Source organism: Ascaphus truei, chromosome 2 (genome assembly GCF_040206685.1).
Source record: "Ascaphus truei isolate aAscTru1 chromosome 2, aAscTru1.hap1, whole genome shotgun sequence".
NCBI classification, from domain to species: Eukaryota; Metazoa; Chordata; class Amphibia; order Anura; family Ascaphidae; genus Ascaphus; species Ascaphus truei.
This window is the reverse complement of record NC_134484.1, coordinates 50708173-50729302: the sequence shown is the minus strand read 5'-3', so window position 1 is coordinate 50729302 and position 21130 is coordinate 50708173. Positions and strand designations below refer to the sequence as shown.

General features: G+C 40.9%; 1 protein-coding gene across 4 annotated transcripts in view; it reads right to left on the bottom strand.

The window, feature by feature from the left end:
• The window catches only part of TRPS1 (transcriptional repressor GATA binding 1), a 254142-nt gene that overhangs the window by 186806 nt on the left and 46206 nt on the right, over positions 1 to 21130 (bottom strand). The gene's annotated exons all lie outside the window — the stretch shown is intronic.

Here is a 21130-nt window from a genome sequence, read left to right as displayed (position 1 = left end):
AACATGGAATAGAAATCGTGACAAAGACAATACCAAAGGCCACACATAAGTTACGTTCAACAGATCTGGAAGGAATATATAAACAGACACTATTTTGTACGTTTTATGCAGATATGTAAAAATCTGCCAGATTTAGCAGGGAGTACGCACAGTACACATAAAAACATCCAATTGAAATGCTAAACTATTTACTGTGAAAATGTATTTCTACTATTAATAAACAATGCCAACGTTTGCAAGGCGTAGCTATTTTTAAAAGGACAACGTACACCCAAAAGTTGGGTTACTACTGCACATTGCAGTACCTTTGTAAAACAACCTTCCCCGTACGTATCACCTGTAGTAGTAATCATTTCTTACAGTAAACATTTTACTACACACGTCGCCATTTGTACACTAAAAATTGAGGCAAATGTACAGTAAGAAAGCGAGCTTCCAGAAATTACACTTTTTATGCAATGTCAAAACATAAAGCAATTGTGGCCCAAGGCATTTTTTTTTTGCATTAGCTGATAACGCATAAAAATAAAATAAAACATCATTTTGGATGATTTTTCTATGATTCATTGCAGACTTCAAACATTGGAAATGTCAATTGTCAGTTCAGAGGACAATGTCAATTAGCCATTTAAAATGTCATGTCAGGAACGCGCAATGAATGTTGTCATCAGTTCACAAGCCCTTAAAGGGAGAACAACTGGCCTTTCACACAGCAAGCAGGTAACAAGGAGTGTTGGAAATATGTTAAATGAAGTGAATTGTTCCTTTATGTAGTTACATTGTTGAAGATTATAAAAGAATACAAAAAAAAAAAGTACTCGCTTCGCATTCTACTTACATTAAGGATAATAATCCAATGCGTACAACACAAGGAACAAACACAGGCAGCAAAAAATGCACATGAAAGGTGCAACCCCACCCAAAAATCAGCTTTTAGCTAAACAATCATGAAAGAGTGACCAATTTCAAGAACTGCCCCTGCGGGGTGGGGGGTTTGGGAGATGGTTACTCATTAAACCTGCGATAATGCAGATCGGGGTACTATTGCGTGGAAATTCACACGGATGTCAATGGGGGTTTCCATACAATAATGCGAAAATCGGCACTACTGCAGTTTAAATATTAACCCCTTGTGTTCCCAACAAATCTCCAAATGTACGAACTATTTTAGTTTTAACCTTCAGGGTACCATTGTTGATATTTCATAAGCAATGGTGGGAACTCTAGAGGCCCTTATGAGGTTCAGGGAAAGTCATTTCGTTTTTATTTGTTTTCTAATCCACTTGCGTCACTGGAGGCCATGTTACGACCACGAGATAACCACCCCCAGATGGTCACATGGTAGCGGTTCCAGAACTTCTGGTACTCTCAGGGTTACCACACTATGCTTGATATTTCCAAGATGCTTGCTTTCCAAGAGTCCCATACTTATCTAATGCTCATGGTTTATGGGCTTTCACTACAAAGCCATTTTGTTTATTCCAGACATACTGGATTTGTACAGTATGTTGTTTCCCATATACAGTAGGCCCAGATTCACAGAGGTCCAGTAACTCTTAGTGCTAATAACGGACCGTTAAATCATTAACAGCGTTATTTTTGCTGCGGTTAATGCATATCCACAAAGCTAAATTATATGCAAAACCAACATATGCAAAAATACCAGCCGTTGCACTGTATATCTCATTGACATAGAATTAACGCCATGTTGAGTTAGCACTGCCTTGAGTTAGATTGAATTAACATGACTAGAGAGTGGAGGAGGGGAGGATAGCGCTACATATATTTCTGTTTTTTTTTTTTTTTTAGATATATCACGAAATGTAACTCATTAAAAATATCATTGCCATTCATTCACTTGGGTTCAACATGCGACTAACTAAGCTTTAAGTATCTTATATCAACAATATTAAAAGTACCATTCATACTATATAAAACATTTAATGTTAATTTGTGGAATAGCAGCATACAAACGAAGCAATTCTCTTTTCCTCTTATTTAAAATGTTAATGTTATCAACTTAATTGTGTTCTCTTATTGTACGAAAACTGTATACTGTACAATACTGTACAGTTGACCATAAAATAAAAATAAATAGGACTAAAAGGACCCATCTGATTTAGTAATTAAATATCATAATTGAAAAAAAATCAAGGTCTACAAATACCTTAAAATGAGAAAATACTTGTAGCTTTTTTTTTTTACCACTGTGAATGACATTTTTAATGTATTATAATGTAACAAACACTTTTTGTTTCTATAGCAAACATTCACAAAATTCCATCCCTTCCTCTTCTGAAACAGGCTCTGGCACACACCCTTTTGAGCCCTGCCCTCTCTCTAGCAGTGCATCAATTGTATCTAGTGACTGCCTGGTCACATGATCTTCCTCACACAACTTTGCCTCTTTGGTCCTCTTCTGCTGCACTGACGGCCATTTAGTGAACCCCCGAGTTGAAATTTCGCCGATCGATCACAGGAGAACGGATCAATCAGAAAAATCGGCAACTTAGCTAATTACTTATCATTGTGTGGATTGTATTGATGCACATATTAAAAGGGAAAAATACAATAAAAAAACAGCAGCTTGGACGGCTGCTTTAATAGGCAAACAATTCAAGTGTCTAAAATGGGATATCTTGCCTTCTGAGCATATTGTGGGTGCTATACATATATCACTATACAAACAAGGTTTACGGAAACATTTAGATAAAAAAACAGTGGAAGTTTATGCATATAAAATAGGCAAATAAACATAACATTACCAAAAGGTTAGAGATTTATTTTGATGCATATCCAGTGGGAGAAAAAGGACTGGATACATGTTCCTATAAATTGGTAGTTAGGAAGCTGTTTTTGTAAGTGCAACATTCTCTATTTTTACCATTTCTGATTATTATTATTACTATTTCCATGCTCGCAGAGAAGCTTATTTGAAGACCACACTGCACAATTATGCCAATAACCACTCTTTCAGCCTCATCTTAAAGCTGCAGTTCAGTCAATATCCTGCATGTTTGTTTTTTTTAATAAATCAGTTCTGTAGTAAGAAAAAAAATACTTTTAGCATTTTCTGTTTTTAAAAAAACAACTTTTAAAGACCAATTTTCTTGTATTCTATTTTAACAACCATTTGCTAAGGCACTGCCCCTTCATGTCCTGTCACAAGTCCTGGCACACCCCTTTGTCAGCCCTGCCCTCCCTCTAGCACATGTCAGTGCAGGAGTGCTCATGAATATTCATGAGCTTCCACTGAGAGACAGAAGCAGAAGAAAAACAGATCCCTTCACTAATTATGTGACCAAATTTTGCCAATCAATACATGGAGAACGAATTGACTGGCAGCTATACAGTTCTTTAGGTAATTAGATATTGCACACATGAAACTATTGAAGTAAAAAAATTAATTAAAAAAAAAAAAAGTCTGAACTGCAGCTTTAAGGCTCAGATCTGTTTTATCTGCCAAGTGCTGTCTAAATCGTCCACGTTCAGTATATAACATGCTTTTAGAATATTAGAAAAGTTATTACCACTAATATTCTAATGATTACGTAATGGTTTGGGGGGACATGCAGCATCTCTGCAAATTCTCCACTAAGTCCGTGTAATAAATATTGAAGATGGCTTCACAACACTATTCAATGTTGAATATGTTGGCATTTTATCAGAAACCCTGCCAGTAATATTATATATAAAAAAATAATAATAATAATAAACTTACAGCAGAACTACATATTTCTTCAGACTACATTAAACATTAATATACTAGAGCAGGCCTGCACAACTCCAGTCCTCGAGGGCCGCAAACAGGCCAGGTTTTCAGGATATCCCTACTTCAGCACAGCTGGCTAAATTAGTAACTCAGTCATACCGAGCCACTAATTGAGCCAGCTGTGCCGATGTAGGGATATCCTGAAAACCTGGCCTGTTTGCGGCCCTCGAGGACTGCAGTTGTGCAGGCCTGTACTAGAGTGTCAGAGATATGGCAACTCGGGTGGAATTTTTAATTTTAGATCGAGGGAAAGAGAAAGACATTACAAGCTTGTAACAGACAAATACACCTTTACTTTAAATAGCAGGAAGCAGAAATGACAAACCTACAACACTGTGCAGATTATCATATTGTTAAACTGCATACCTTGTGCTATCAGCTTGGGCATGTCAAGTATTGTTGCTAAGTTGGTAAAGTGCTGCTTATTGCCATTTATCCATATCCCTGCCCTTCTGTTAGAGAAGGAAAAATCAGGGACTGTGTGGGGACCACAGTGGTGCCGATCGGGGCTCTACGCACAGAAACTCCCATTCACTTCAATAGGAGTTTCAGTGTGATAGTGCCCTGATCGGCATCATTGCAATTTAATGAATATATCTCTGTGTGTTACAGTTCTGTTTCCATCCCATCCATACGAGAGTGCCGGATGGATCTGCAAAGCATTGTTTAGTATAATTCAAGTGTAATAAAAATAATGGTGGTCTGACGGAAAGCAAGTCAAAAGGATAGTAAGGAGCTGTAAACAAAAGTGATGGGGTGCACCGCTAATATAATACTGTTGCAATGACTAATGCTAATTTTCACCCCCTTTTGTAGGTTTTAAGTACAGAGTCTATGCAGCGATCCTTATAAAAGCTTTAATCAGCAAAAAAATAATAATCTTCCTACAAACTAGTCTACTCCCAAATTCCATAATGTCCATATCTTAACAGTACGTCAGAAACTTAGTATAGGTTGTAGAGGTCGTACAATAAATAGTTCACTACTGTATATACATTTTTACATTTATTTATTATTTATTTATTTATAAAAATATTTTACCAGGAAGTAATACATTGAGAGTTACCTCTCGTTTTCAAGTATGTACTCTAAGCTTCTTGCTTTCACCTTCTGAACATTATCTTTAAAGACTGCCGATTGTGTCCTTGCTTTAATTGGTAGACTAGTTTTGCTAGAAACAACAATGTTGATACATACTATATTTGGGTGTTTTGTTATACTACCTATTTCTTTGGGCAGATAAAGGTACTGGTAAAATAAACAGAATTACCATGCACATAAAATCCCATTGGCAACACATTAAAGGCATGACCACAATTTTCTCTGTAGCAAATGATGATTTTTCAGTGTGTACAATGTAGGCTCTATGCACAACTCGTTAAGTGAGAAGGGCCGAACTGCTCAAAGGAAAACAGATTTGGGCCGGATGGGTAAAATCATCATCATCATCATCATCATCATCATCATCATCATCTCTCCTCCAGCACCCCTCCTCATCTTCATATATCTCCCCCAGCACCCCTCATCATGTTCATATATCTCCCCCAGCACCCCTCATCATCAACCTATGCGAGACTCCCCATCTATCTCTCATACCCCCATCTCTCCCCCTCACCCACACACAATAGTCCCCCTCCACAAACAACACGCAATACCCCCCTGCACACCACACACATCCCTCTCCACCCCTGCACCTCACATCAACCCCCCACCTCACATCAACCCCCCCCGCACCTCACATCAACCCCCCCTGCACCTCACATCAACCCCCCCTGCACCCCACATTAACCCCCTGCACCTCACATCAACCCCCCACGCACCTCACATCAACCCCCCCGTATCTCAAATAACCCCCCCCTGTACCTCAAATACCCCCCCCCGTACCTCAAATAACCTCCCCTGTACCTCAAATAACCCCCCCCCCCTGTACCTCACATAATCTTGTGGCGGTTGAGCAGGCAGGACTGCAGGAACGCTCTCGCTCTAGAAAGCAGCAGGCACGGAGGTGCCTGCTAGTGCGCGCTCCTACCCTGCAGTCCTAAGAGCGGACTCGGGAGGGGGGGGGGAGTGTGCAGAGCGGGAGAGCGGACTTGTGAGGAAGGAGGAGGGGGAAAGCCGCCGCGGGCTGCACAGTGAGTGCGGGCGGGCCGCATGCGGGCCGCCTGTTGTGCAGGCCTGCTCTAAATAGAAGTGTAAACAATAAAACATGGTGCCATACGCATTTTATTATTTTGCACTCCCAGGTCTTTCACGAAAAATACTTTGGGAGGGTCTGCACCTTTAATATTTAATATATTTTGAATCGCAAAATCAAACCTACCATTTGCCTTAAGCTTACATGTAGTATTGTATTACCTTAGACGCATAAGAAATATTTAATAATTGTGAGACTGCATAGTCTTTAACAGTTTGGAAAAGCCGGAAACCTATTTACATAGTTTCATAGTAGATGAGGTTGAAAACGACATAGGTCCATCGAGTTCAACCTATGTTAAATGTATCCTATATTTGTACTTACAGTATATTGATCCAGAGGAAAGCAAACAAAACATTCCAGTGAAACATTATCTAATTATGTCTAATAAGGGGAAAAAAATGTATTCCTTCCTGACTCCAAATAATGACAATACGATTTCTTCCTTGATCAACATAATTCCAATATTTATTCACTTGGTATATACCTGTATACCATGCCTTTCTAAAAAGATGTCCAACCTTTTTTTCAAGATATCTATTGTATCTGCCATCACAGCCTGCATGGGTAATGAATTCCACATGTTAACTGCCCTACTGTAAAGAACCCTTTCCTTTGTTGCTGATAATCTCAAACCCCAACCTTAGGGGATGACCCAATGTCATCTATACTGGCTTTAGGATGAATATTTATTGTATTGATCCGTGTATTGATGCTGAATGTATTTGCAAATAGTTATATATCCCGTTAGACACCTCTTTTCTAATGTAAACACATCTAATTTAGCTTGTCAGTTTTTCAATTCCTTTGATTAATTTGATGGCTCTTCTCTGCACTTTTTTTTAGTTCCATAATGTCTTTTTTATGGAGGGGTGTCCAAAACTGTACTCCATATTCAAGGTGTGTTCTTACTAATGCTTTATAGAGGGGGATATACTTTTTGGCCTTTGCAGCTACTGCTTGTCATTGGGCCCTATTGCCAAGCCTTCTGAATCCCTAAATCCTTCTCCATCAAGGACTGGCCTGATTTTAAACTGTACATTTATCTGTATTAAACATCTGCCATTTACTGCCCTAGTTTCCAGTCTATCCATGTCCATCTGGAGAGAAATAATATATTGCTCTGATTTTACTACCTTACAGAATTTGGTGTCATCAGCAAGGATGGAGACTTTTCTCTCTGCCAATCTCAAGGTCATTAATAAACCATTTAAAAAGCAAGGATCCCAGTACCGATCCTTGAGGTACTCCACTTACCCAGCCTGGAAAGTTTCCATTTGACAACTCTCTGTTGTCTAGCCTTCAACCAATTTTCAATCCAAGTGCAAATATTTTTTACTGAGATTAATTTGCTTTATCTTGTACACTAACCTCATGTGGCACCGTATCAAAAGCCTTTGCAAAATCTAAGTAGACCACATCAACTGCATTACCCTGGTCTAAACTCCTACTTCCCTTCTCAAATAAACTAATAAGATTAGTTTGGCACAACCTATCCTTCATAAATCTATTAAGACAATTATTAATAATGTTGATATTCATTAGGTATTCCTGACTATTATCCCATACTAAACCTTCAAGAATCTTCCAAACTATTGACTACAACCTTACAGCACAGTTCTGTAATTCCCTAGTTGTGAGCTAGTTTCCTTTTTAAATATAGGCACCATGTCTGCTTTACTCCAATCTTGTGGTACTGAGCCTATGGAAATGGAGTCTTTGAATATTAAATGTAATGGTTTGGCTAATACTGAACTTCGCTCTTTAAGAACTCTTGTATGTACAGCATGCCATCAGGACACGGTCCTTTATTTACTTTAATTTTATCAAGCCGCCTATGCAATTCTTCCTCAGTTAACCAATTGTTTGTGAAAATAGAGGTTGTGGCTTCCTCCTGTGGCACTATTTTTGCCAATGATTACTCCCTGGTAAATGCAGAGGCAAAGAAAAGATTTAATACCTCTGCTTTTTCCGCATCTCCAATAATTTACCTACTGTAACAAGGCTGACTGGTACTTTTCAGAAGAGAGCACGCCCGAAGAGGATGCCAAGAGCGGGTTCAAGGTGGTACCAGAAATGAAAGAGTGGAAGTCTGCACTTCCTTGCCGGTTCAAGGTGGCCATACAGAATATCCCACCCTACCCTATACGGTTTGACATCAGGCAAGCACTGGATCGGATATACCCGGTTTCGCCAATAGAACCCCTGGCTCATGCGAAAGCGATTAACATACAAGAAGCCCCTACCGGATTGTAGTTCGACTTCGGGGAATCGACCTTGCCAGTGGAGTGGAACAAACGGATAAGTGACAAATTGGCAGAGCGCCAGGATGTGTTCTCCACCAGTGAGATGGATGTGGGCTGCAGCAAGAGTGCTCAACACACGATCTGATTGAATGACGCCACGCCATTCCGGGAGCGTTCCAGGCGCATAGCTCCCAGAGATGGAAAGGACATGAGGGACGTCCTGAAGGAGATGAAGACGTTACCGTAACGGAGTCCCGTAGCCCCTCTGCCTTTCCTATCATGGTAGTGCGGAAGAATGGGTCTGTTCGCCTATGCGTGGACAACTGCACCCTGAACCGCCGCACGGTACTTGACCAATATACCAATATACCTTACAGCGGATTGAAAAAATCCTCAGTGCCTTATCAGGCAGTCAGTGGTTCAGCGTGCTGGACCTGAGGTCTGGATACTACCAGGTACTTGTGAGCCCTGAAAACCAGGAGAAGACAATGTTTGTCTGCCCTCTCGGGTTCTACCAGTTCATCAGGATGCCGCAAGTCATTTGTGTCGCACCTACGACATTCCAGAGGTTAATGGAAAAGACCATCGGTGATATGAATCCCCGGGAATGTCTGGTTTATCTGGATGATATCATCGTGTTCAGAAGAACGTTAGAACAGCATGAAGAACACCTTCTGAAGGTTCTGGATCGCCTGAGAAAAGAAGGCCTGAAGTTGTCCCTGGACACTGTGTAGGCCACTTAGTGTCCGCAGAAGGAGTGGCTACTGACCCGCTAAGGTCGAAGCCATAGTGAACTGGCCCAGACCAGATAACGTGATGGGAATCAATGGGGAATCCCTATGGGAGAAGCGCAGGGATTCACTTTCTGTTTTGCACATTTGTATGGCCATTTCCTTCACTAGCTGCATGCTCTTTACATGGAGAAGCGCAGTGATTATATTTGTTTTACAGATAACGTGATGGAGCTACAATCATTTCTGGGGTTTTGCGGATACTACCACAGATTCATAGAGGGGTAATCCAGCAAGGCCAAAGTCCACAATAACCTGTTGAAAATCTACCCCGAGGAACCTCAGCAAAAAGCCGTAACCCTGCGAGCACCGTTCGGGGCAAATTGACATTTGCCTGCAAGAAGGCATTCACAAGGCTCAAGAAAAGCCTCACGGAATCCACTGTCTTGGCCTATACAGATCAGGAGCAGCCGAACATCCTGCATGTGGATGCTAGCATCAACGGGCTGGGAGCCGTGTAACATCAAAAATTCCCTGCTGGCCTCCGCCCAGTAGCATATGTGAGTCGCAGCTTGACACAGAGTGAACAAAACTATTCAGTTCACAAACTGGAATTTCTAGCCCTCAAGTGGGCGATAGTCAATAAACTACACAATAAGCTGTATGGGGTCTCCTTCGAGGTACGGACCGACAACAATCTGTTGACCTACATTTTGACCTCCGCCAAATTGGATGCCACCGGCCACAGGTGGTTGTCTGCCCTATCTAATTATCAGTTTACCCTAAAATACAAGCCCTTGAGCATCAGAGCTGATGCTCTGTCCAGAAAGCCTGGACTGAGTGCAACGCGAGACGATGCCTATGGGAAGAAATCCCAGACCCTAGGATACGGCAATGTGCTCAACTGCGGCGATGGTGGAGAATAAGATCGCTTTCTACGAACTCAGAGTGGTGGACTAATTGAGATGTCAGTCAAAAGCACTCCCAGCAGCATGCTGTCATCCCGATGGCATGTCTATCACGCAAGATACCATCATGAGATGGAAAGAGTTGGTGATACACCAGATGCGAGATCCGGTGGTAAGTCCATATGCCATTTCATCCAAGAGAACAACCCTTCCTTAGTGAAGCGGGCTCCCACCGACACGGTTGCTGTTCTACATAGACCGTGGCCTCCTCTACCGAGTTATCCCCTACCACAACCATCCCGATAGGAAATAACTTGTCCTGCCAGAAGTTTGCAGTACACTTTCCTACGATCTTTGCACGATAATCACAGACACCTCGGAGTGGACAAAACATTCAGGCTAGTTAGAGATAGGTTCTTCTGGCCAAAGATGTGGGAATCCGTGGAGCACCATTGCCGGAGGTGTCTTCGGTGCATACAGCGAAAAACATTGCCTACAAAAGCAGCCCAATGGGCCATTTAAATAGCTCTGGTCCCATGGATCTAGTCTGCATGGATTTCCTCTGCATCGAGGCAGACTCAAAGGGTATTGGGAATGTCCTGGTAGTGACAGACCATTACACCTGATACATTATGCTCAAGCGTTCTCTATTAAAGACCAGAAATCTCTCACAGTGCCAAAGTACTGTGGGATAAGTACTTCATTCATTACGGGTTACCTAATCGGATGCACTCTGATCAGGGGAGAGACTTCGAGAGCAAGTTAATTAAAGAGCTTCTAAAACTGCTCAACATCGAGAAGTCTCGTACGACTCCCTATCATCCTGAACGAGATGCCCTGCCGGAAAGGTTCAACCGAACTCTCCTGGATATGCTAGGCACTCTGAAGGGCTCCAGGAAGGACAGCTGGAGCAAGAATATCCAGCCACAAGTGCATGCCTACAATTGCACCAGGCATAATTCTACAGGGTACACACCGTATTTCATGATGTTCTGCAGAGAGGCACGACAACCTGTGGACATTCGTCTATGAGTATCCACTGATGGGGTACCGAATATGACGCACTATAAATATGTGCAATGGCTCCAGGATAACCTCCCTCGAGCGTATCTGTTGGGGGAAAAGGCCACCGTCAAGCTGAATGAGAACAACAAGCGGAGGTATGACCACAAGGTCCGCCATCGAGAACTTCGGCCCGGAGATGCAGTTCTCCTGCAGAATACTGGGAAAGCATAAGTTAGCGGACCGCTAGCGAGAAGCTCCTTTTGAGGTAGCGTCACAGATGCCGGTCCTCCCTGTATACCAGATGTAGATGGAAGGGTAAGGGTCTGGCATCGAAATCCCTTGCTACCTATTCTCAAGTGGGAGAAAGTGAACCCGAACCATCCTCAGTAGTGCCGGCAAGTGAATCGGAGGAGACCAGCGAAATCCCGGATACAGTGACGGAAAATACTCAGGATCCTTTGTAAGGAACCTCTGCCACTACAAATGAAGGCTGGTGGGCACCACCAGAAAAAGTAGCGGGTAAGGGGCCTGTCCCCCCTGCACTCTCCCCAGTGGTTTCGAAAAGCCGACAACTCAACCCAAGGAGTCCGTGTTTCATCCCCACTAGAGATTATGTAACTCCAGTTGCACACTTTATGAGAGGGCCAGGGCTTCAAGCCGATGGTAGCCTCTCCACCCAAGACGACGTCGGAGAAGAGACTCATAGGAGTCAAAGAGTGAGACGCCCTCCAATGAGATTGGCGTATGATTCGTTAGGGGCACCTCACTATAAATCTCAGCAGCTGTCTCGGAGCAGGTTTGCCTCTTTAATGACCATTCTCAACGAACTGTTCAATCTGGTTTAGGTGTGTTAACCTGGTTAAGTTGTATGTATGTATATGCATTTTTCCTTATATAAAAGTTGCATATGTTGTTCCCAAGCGGGACATTGGATTTTCCACCAGGAGGAGGATGTAGCCGAGTCCCCTTTCTTACTTCCGGTGCGGGGGGGGGAGTTGCCTGGCTGATCGGAGGCCGCCGGAGCTCCGCGCAGATTGGGAGTGTGGGGGCGGCTATTTTGGGCGTCGTGCATGCGCAGAACAGTGAGATTCGCAGTGTGAGAAGTGCAGCGGCCATCTTAGGTGGCTCTGCAAATGCAGCGCAGGACTACAAGTCCCAGGATCCTCTCTAGGAAATACCACATGGGGCAGTCTGAGCCAATAGGGCTCTAACAGCAGGAAAAACAGGATATCCTCTGTGGGCTGAGAGCCCGCGGATGAGTCCTAACGGAGGAGGCAACGAGTAGGTAGTGTCCAGGAAGCAGTGCTTCCCTGGGTTAGGCCTAGAACTTGCCCCTAAGGCCCAGCTAGGCCCTGAGCCATTGTAGTGGAGAGTGTAGAGAAAAGCTCCAGATAAGGACTCTTTAAATTAATGTTAGTAGTGTTATTGCACCGGTGACCAGACGGCCACACGTTGCCCTGCGGTCTGGGACCAGGCCACAGGCCACATATAATGTATAAATCAATATCATTAATCTTTATCTAACAAAAAACACACAGACACACAGACACACAGACACACACACTGGTTCGTTTTCAAATGTTTACCATAATAAAATCTTAATCAGCTTTTCAGCTTTCACAAAAGGCAGTTATTAAACAGAAAGTTTCTAAAAGTGTTGGCACATAAACCTGCTGAAAAGTCCGGTTTGGACCTGAAACGCTGCATTCTCTGCAGTCCTAAAAATAATTAAAAATTGCTACAAAAGACTGTTTGTAGAGTCCTATGTTATCTTGGGAGATTCCTGTTTTTCTGTGTTTTTTGGTCATAAACCTGCAAAATAATAAGATGAAACATGCAAACATAAAACAAATTGCACCATCTATTACATTAAGTAGATGTAAAAACATTTTGATTAAATAAGACTGTGAAATTACTTATTTTGTATATTCACCAAAAAAATTAAAAGTCCTTTTAATGAAACAGCCAATTTTGTATAATATTCTTCATAAACCGCAAGATATAAGGAGAAATGATATGCGTGCACTGAAACAATCTAAATCATGGATAGAGGGAAAAGATCTGTGCATTCACAAAATTAATCCTATTATCTTTTCTACATTAGGGAAAAATACAAATCTTACTTTACAGTGGAAATTGACGATGCTCCTCTTAAATATTTGAACTAGCATAATTCATTTATCATAAGAAATAACCCGCATGAATTAATCTTACGAACTAAGTCACCTTCTATATTAATTTTACATTGGCATAATAAACTACTTATTTGAAATGAAAGCTGATAGGAATTTAAATGTTTGATTTCATGTATTTATGCTGATCCTCCGTGATTTACGTTGATTTACTTTAAAGCAGAAATCCCCTCCAGCTGACATGAAGCTTAGCTGCTGAAGTGAAGCTGCTCTGGATGGCCATATTATGTCCACCGGACAAGTATTCTGGTCTGGTTCCGCAAGGGACAGCCGACATAAAGCAGCAATCCTCTACAAAAGCCTAGTAGTTTAACTCATTATTAGCATCTTCTCCTCTGAGCCCTTTCCGGTTCCTTTTTTTTTTTTGGTTTTTGTTTTCGTGTTAAAAATTATTGTTTCCTTCATTTCTAGCATCTGAGGTTACCATGGTAACCTCAGACTGCACAGGCTACTTAGGGGACACATTTTGCCCTTAACACTTGATATTAAACTTCACAAAGCTCTTGATCGCAGCATCAGATTAAAAAAAAAATTAAATTACTTTAGGGCAACAGGAGATCTTTTAAAGTAAAGCTAAAAAGATCGGCTGCTTTTAACAGTACAGGAATCCCTCGATATACGGAACAGATACATTGCTGAAAAGTTGTCCATGAAGTAAAATTCCGTATATGGAACCCTATTCTCCCATTGACTTCCAATATATAACTGGAGATGCGTTCCTACAGGAAGAGGGGGTACGGGGGAGGTGGCCCCAAGACTTTATAAAACCACACTTAAAAATGCTGCAAACATTTTTTTAAGCACATATTTATTGGGAAATCAATAATTGTATGATAAAATATAATAATTGTCAAAATAAAGAGGGGAAACCAGTTCAGTATGAAAAGTGTGCACAAGTGAGTTAGAGGCGTATGAACTGTGCTAGGACAATGACAGACCATGCACTGTACGATTCCCCCCAAATGTTAAGTTTAGAGATTCAAAATTCCATAAATGTGAGTTTAACATTCTGTATATCGAACTTCTTCCCTAATTTATAAATGTCATTATTGCGAAATTCCATATATCAAGGGATGCCTGTATAATGCCATATTTTTTATTTTTTTGGCTCTGGTTACGACTACCATGTATGTTATATCAATTTTGAGCACATACAAAATGTATACTTTTTCATTCTAGAATCTGGAAGGGTTAAAAAAAAAATCCTGTTACTTTGAACACTTTTGCAACAAACACTTATTCCCATTGACATAGCTATGCATATTTAATGCACTGTAAAAGATTTAGGTCCATATTTACTAAGTGGCGCTATTTCAGAAGATACCTTCCAGCACTGGAAAATGTCTTAAGGACATTAAGGACAATAGCGCTTCTCAATAAATATGGGCCAAAAGGTTTGTTCAGAGACCCATATATACATCTGGATTTTCAAACATTTGGGTTGTTTTAAAGATTCACAATGTTACTGTAAAACCCTCTGGCAATAGCATGGCCTCCCTCATCTTAATATACCATATAGGCAGTGTACACATTTATTTGTGCATCTAAAGATACAAATACAAAAAAAAGTTTTGTACTAAACATAGCATTTGAAAGAGCAGACAATTATCAGTGCCATAAGGCTTTTCCCAATACAAAAAAAAAAAAGACGTGTACATGTACAATTTACTGCATAAACTATTGCTAAAATCTAAAAGACTCCCTACGGGATTACACGTTGGGACCACACTCAGTATTAAGACGATCATGGGAAATGGGTGATGTCTTTGGAGCCTGGCTAATGGTCCAGCACCTGTCTCAAGACTGCTTTACATACAGTATTAACAAAGTAAAGTCATGATGCAGGCACTCACGCATGTGCTAATCTGTGCTTTATTGTCAGCATTTTGGTCCTGGATGAGACTTTTCTTGAGAAACAATAGCACATGAGTGCTGCATCATTACTTTACTTTGTTTGAAATCCCAAGAAGCTCTCAGCTAGATGTTTAAAATTAACACTGATTAAAATTAATTCAAGATTAATGAAGTCCAGTTAAGCTAGTGCCAAAAAAAATAGTACTTCAGTACTAGGTGGTACCTTTTTTTTATTTGGACTAACAATTGATAATTTAGAACAAATCTTGAGAATCCTACTCTCTTCCTAAGGTCAAGCAATACTGATTTTAACACCAATGAAAACCCAGATAACCACGATAATCTCAAACAAATGCAGTAAAATATGAAAAAATGGTGCGTAGGAACAGTCACTAAACAGACAGAGCAAAACATGGATGAAAGGGACAGTGAGAAACATGGAGTGCATGGAAACCCAAGCATTCAGTGGCAGGGAAGGTGGAAGACAGGGGTGCTCAGACTTAAGGTACCTAGGATATACTTTTGCCAGCCTTCTCCTAACGTGATCTACCACCACTAAAACCAAAATAATTAAAAAAAACTTACTCCCCCCCACCTCCATACTCTCTGCCTCCTGTGGCCCTACCTGTTAAGCGAGGAGTGAAAGGCCATCCGAGTCCTGCCCGGCAGTCGAGGAGAGCCCACCCAGTAAAGAGGAAGTAGGGTCCGACTTCCGGCGGGACCTAACTTCTGGGTTCAGACCACCGGGGCCGCCCTCCACTGCTGGGTCAGGGACAGATATCCAGAGGTCTAAATGAAGTGAGTCACTGGTCCCTAGCGATTAACGTCCTGAGCACCCCAGGTGTAAGATTGTCAGAGGGACAGGAAAAAAATTATAACAATTTCTGACCATGTGTAAGAAACCCCAAATAGGCATGAAGTCCCTTTTATTTCGTGTTAAAGAGCATTATCATTTTGAGTTCCAATATTTTTCGTCCTTTGCTGTTTTTAAACATCCCTTTGAAGATTCACAATTTTTCAATCATTTATGGAATGATCTAGTTGTGAGAAATTATATCCCACTGGAGCGAAGTATCTTCTTGTTCATGCATGGTGTGTTATTTTGTGTCTGTGCAAGTTCATACTGGTTTGTAGTTTTTTTTACCAATATTGCATCCTTGGTCGCATTTCAAACATTGAATTATATATACTACATGCAACATTAAGATCCTTTAATACTGAAGGTTCTAGTTGTGTGACTGGCTGTGGGATTCTCGCATATATGTTTGCAACGTTTGCAGTGTGTGGTGTAGCATAGTTTTATACCAGTCTCAGCATCCTTGAGTTCATTAGTACGTTTTTTGTTGATTAACTTCTGTCTGAGGTTCAGCGGTTGTCAGAATGCAAGAATTGTAGGTTTGGGGAAAATGTATTTTAATGTGTTATCCTCTATCAGTGTTGGTTACAGATCCTTATTTTTTGCATTTTCTCTAAAACAGGGTTGTATGGCCACTAGTATTGTATCAAGATGGAAATACTAATGTGCCTAACCTTTGGTTGTCAATGCTGCTCATCAATCCATTTCAGCCTCTTGCAGTTCAGAAACACAGCTTGAAGGCGATGAGAAGCAGAGCAAACCAATTCCTGAAGAGAGGGGGAAGAGCTGAATGGAAATGTGAGCAGGGAAAAATGTACGGAAAATGATGGGAGTGGTGTAATCTGGAACAAAGTATGGGGAGTGTGGGAAGGGTTCTAATGTGGTAGGAACAAGGGAAGGAGTAGAATGTATAGAAGAATAAAATATGGGCCTGGATTGGCCAAAAACAAAGGGGGTTCCAAAGAGAAAAAGCAAGACATAGGATGCACACTGAAGGGGTTAAAATTATATGTCAGCTCTACAAGTCTCAGGGATTGAAAGGGTGAACATAACATTTGCTAGCTTTATCTTTCTTATATGGGCTGTTCCAGTACTGAGAGAATAACTCACTATGCTAGTTGTAATCTTTATTTACTTCTGTTGTTCTCAGTTTGTTTTTATACAATAGCACAAGAGCAGTAAAGTATCCCAAACAATACACCTGCAAGCTCTTGAGAAACATTCCCTGTATTTCTCTTTGTAATGTAGAAGTAGAAACTGCTGGCCAAACATAAGCAAGATGTAGTGATTTACTAATGCTTTGTCCAAAGACACAGATACATAACCTCTACAGAAACTTGTTATTTCTCATTGTTAAACAAGATATTATGTATTAACATGCCCTTAGTTTTTTGAATAAATGTCGGGGCACAACTGAATAAACTTTGAAGTGTGGAAGCAGACCTGTTGTCTGACACCTCTCTTCCCGAGCTCGTATTTGTCTGTGTTTCGGAGACTGCTAAACCAGTGCTGTCCAAATCTCCCTAGGTTGAGTAAAGTGATTCCTACCAAAGTGAAAAAGTAACACTTTCAGTTGGTGGCAAGCGGTGGGATCTCCACTGGGTCAGTGAGTATACGCTAATTTATTGTTTCTTGCCTTCCCTCTGGGGATCCCTATTGGTAGGATATCAGGGTATAAAGTCCCTGATAGGTTATAAAGGGTATAAAGTCCCTGATATTATAGGGGTATAAAGTCCCTGATACCAATTACGGGTATAAAGTCCCTGATTGTTGTTGTTTATCAGACTGCAATCAGTCCCTGATTGTTGTTGTTTATCAGACTGGTTTACGCTCAACCCGGACACAGCAGACTTATTATATAGTATAAGTGTTGTATTATAGAGTATAAGTGTTGTATTATAGAGTATAAGTGTTGTATTATAGAGTATAAGTGTTGTATTATAGAGTATAAGTGCTGTATTATAGAGTATAAGTGTTGTATTGTAGAGTATAAGTATTGTATTGTAGAGCACAAGTGTTAAAATTACAGTGATAAGTTTTTTTCTTTTAGATCTTCTGTATAAGTTTCCTTTGTATTGCAATCATTTCATTTTAATATAAACTAATTATGGGTACTAACACTAGTAAAAATCTGGGAGGTAAACCAGAGTTTATTAAGTATAAAACTAACAAAAAGACTAAGAAAAATAAAAATGTAGGACAGGTCACCGTTTGTAGACGGAAACCAGGTCAAAGCCCCAAATAATTTGTTGTACAGATTGTCGGAGATTATTATGTTGATCCGTTTGTGGACAATTTGTCTGGGTGGACTGAAGCAATGGGTTCTACTAGTCCGTTTCCAAGAGACGGTGCCTTTGATGATTTTCATATGTTGATGCTCAGAGGCACTTGTCTAGGGGATCCTGACTGGTTGTGGTTTGGTCTCAACCCAAAGTGGAATATGAAATATATACGGGAATCTGCCAATGCATGGGTTAAAATTGCCCCCTACGGGTGTAAAATGTCACTCAATAAAATTGTGTCCTCCGCACCTCCACCTCCTTATATATCTTCCCTGAACACTAGTTTATCTCAGGAACCTTTTTCGGATGAGGATGTTTTATTAGCAATAACACCCCGTGTTGACCCCAGTCCGACTGTGAGTCGCAGCGAGACCCCTCCACCCCCTTCGGGTTCGGGTACGCAACAAATATTCTCCACTTCTGTTAGTGAGGGTACCCGAGCTAAAATACAAGCTGCTCAGCAACTGGCTGCTTCTAAAACTGGTCTCACTGAGTTAGTCAGCCCTCAAAAGAGCAGTGATAAGTTGTCGACCATGAGTAGTCCTAGAGGTCTCTTACAAACCATAGCCGATTATGTGGCACCTTCAGCCCAGGTTGACACTGTTGTTACAATGCCATTTATGACTGTGGGCGACCAGTCGATTACTAAACCACCTGACATTATGACTCTTAATGCATGAACAAAGACTCATGGTGTACCAAAAACAAAGGGCAACCTGAATTGTATAATACAGGAATATGTAATACACCTTGTTGACAAGTTGAATGGCATCTATGGTGATGTATCTATGTCTCTTCCTTGTCCCACAGGTACGCCAACACACCCTTTCAAACCAGGTGACACGGTCCTGGTCAAGCAACTGTTCAAAAACAAGATGCTGGATCCTCCCTTCGGCAAACCAACCACTATCATCGCCATCACCCGTACTGCAATCTTGACAGAAGACAGCCCAACATGGATACATGCAAGCCGTGTGAAGACCACACCAAATTGGTTCCCGTCATCCACCCATCCTGGACCCGTCGGCAAGCTCCTAATACTTGCCATGTGGTTATCTATTATAATAGCTATAATCTGGGGACTGATTGCGAGACTAACTGACTGTTATATGCAACACAGGGAGAGATGCCAACCTTTGCGCTTCTCTCAGACCACCCATATATTCATCTCTAATCATCACACGAGATACCTAGTAAGAGATAGGTTTCTGCAAGCCCATGGTCTTTTGGAGGTTTCTTCCCCTGGGAGGTTTTCCTCTCCTGAGTGGTGAGCAGAAGAATAAATGGGTTTGGTCAAATGGTTGTTCTTTTAGAACAAACGGAGGGAATTGAAGAGGTTAAAATTATATGTCAGCTCTACAAGTCTCAGGGATTGAAAGGGTGAACATAAAATCTGCTAGCTTTATCTTTCTTATACGGGCTGTTCCAGTACTGAGAGAATTAACTCACTATGCTAGTTGTAATCTTTATTTACTTCTGTTGTTCTCAGTTTTTTTTTATACAATAGTACAAGAGCAGTAAAGTGTCCCAAACAATACAGCTGCAAGCTCTTGAGAAACATTCCCTGTATTTCTCTTTGTAATGTAGAAGTAGAAACTGCTGACCAAACATAAGCAAGATGTAGTGATTTACTAATGCTTTGTCCAAAGACACAGATACATAACCTCTACAGAAACTTGTTATTTCTCATTGTAAAACATGATATGTTATGTATTAACATGCCCTTAGTTTTTTGTATAAATGTCGGGGCACAACTGAATAAACTTTGAAGTGTGGAAGCAGCAGCCCTGTTGTCTGACTCCTCTCTTCCCGAGCTCGTATTTGTCTGTGTTTCGGAGACTCTAAATCAGTGCTGTCCAAATCTCCCTAGGTTGAGTAAAGTGATTCCTACCAAAGTGAAAAAGTAACGCTTTCACACACTCTGCAGCAGTGTACAGCTTTCACACACTCTGCAGCACTCCAGTCCTCAAGACCACCACATGAGGTCTGTTTTCAGAATATCCCTGCTTCAGGTGGCTCAATCAGTCCCAGCTTCAGCACAGGAGGCTCAATCAGTCCCTACTTCAACACAGATGGCTCAATCAGTTCCTACTTTAACACAGGTGGCACGATCAGAGGCTCAGTCTTTGACTGAGCCTCTGAATAAGCCACCTGTGATGACGCTAGGATACCCTTAAAACCTGACCTGTTGGGGGGGTCTTGAAGACTGGTGTTGAGAGTCCCTGCTCTAGAGAAGTTGACAATGCTAGCAAAAATCAAAGGGGCTGCAGGGGCAGTAAGAATGTGATACATGGAGAAAACACACCTACTCCATTCACAAGCGCCATCATTCACTCAATTAGTAAAAGAATCCGACAATGCAGTGTACAGATACATGTTGGTGTACTATTGTGTGTAAAATAATGGCATGTGAGCAGCTGGGAAAAGTATTTTGCATGGCTAAAACTTCAAATGTAGAACCATAATTGTCCAGCACTGTTAATGAAACAATTATTAAAATCCATCTTCCCCAACGTGCCAATTTAAAAAAAAAAAGATTGTCCAAAAACCTTACCAGAAAATTGGTTGTTTGTCAGAAAGTAATTAGAAGTTCCCATTAATTTAAAATAGTAGCTTATCAATATTATTTTTCTGGCATGTGCTGCCATATTTGTGATTTTTACTGCAAATCGACATAATAAATCTAGTAGTACGTTAGCACAAGCTTGCACATCACTGTAGATCACACACTTCATTTGGTAATCGATGGCTAGACCTTTACTGATACATTTCTACATTATAACTTCGAGACATTTACCATTTGTACTGTATGTACAGTGATGGCTAGTTTAATGGCTATCTATACAAAATGATGTACCATCATTTAAATGTCGTCTTATACAAAATAATGTTATCATTTGGTCATGCATTTTTTTCAATTCCTGCATTATGGAGTATGGGATCGTATACAAAAGTATAAATTCGGAATGGGAGCAATCTGTAAATGATTTAATAGTACAAGTCACCCATTCGAATGATAAAATTAACTTTTGTTTGCACAAGGGAATGAATGCTCATCAATATATACTGTACTTCCTTTGTTTACAGCTG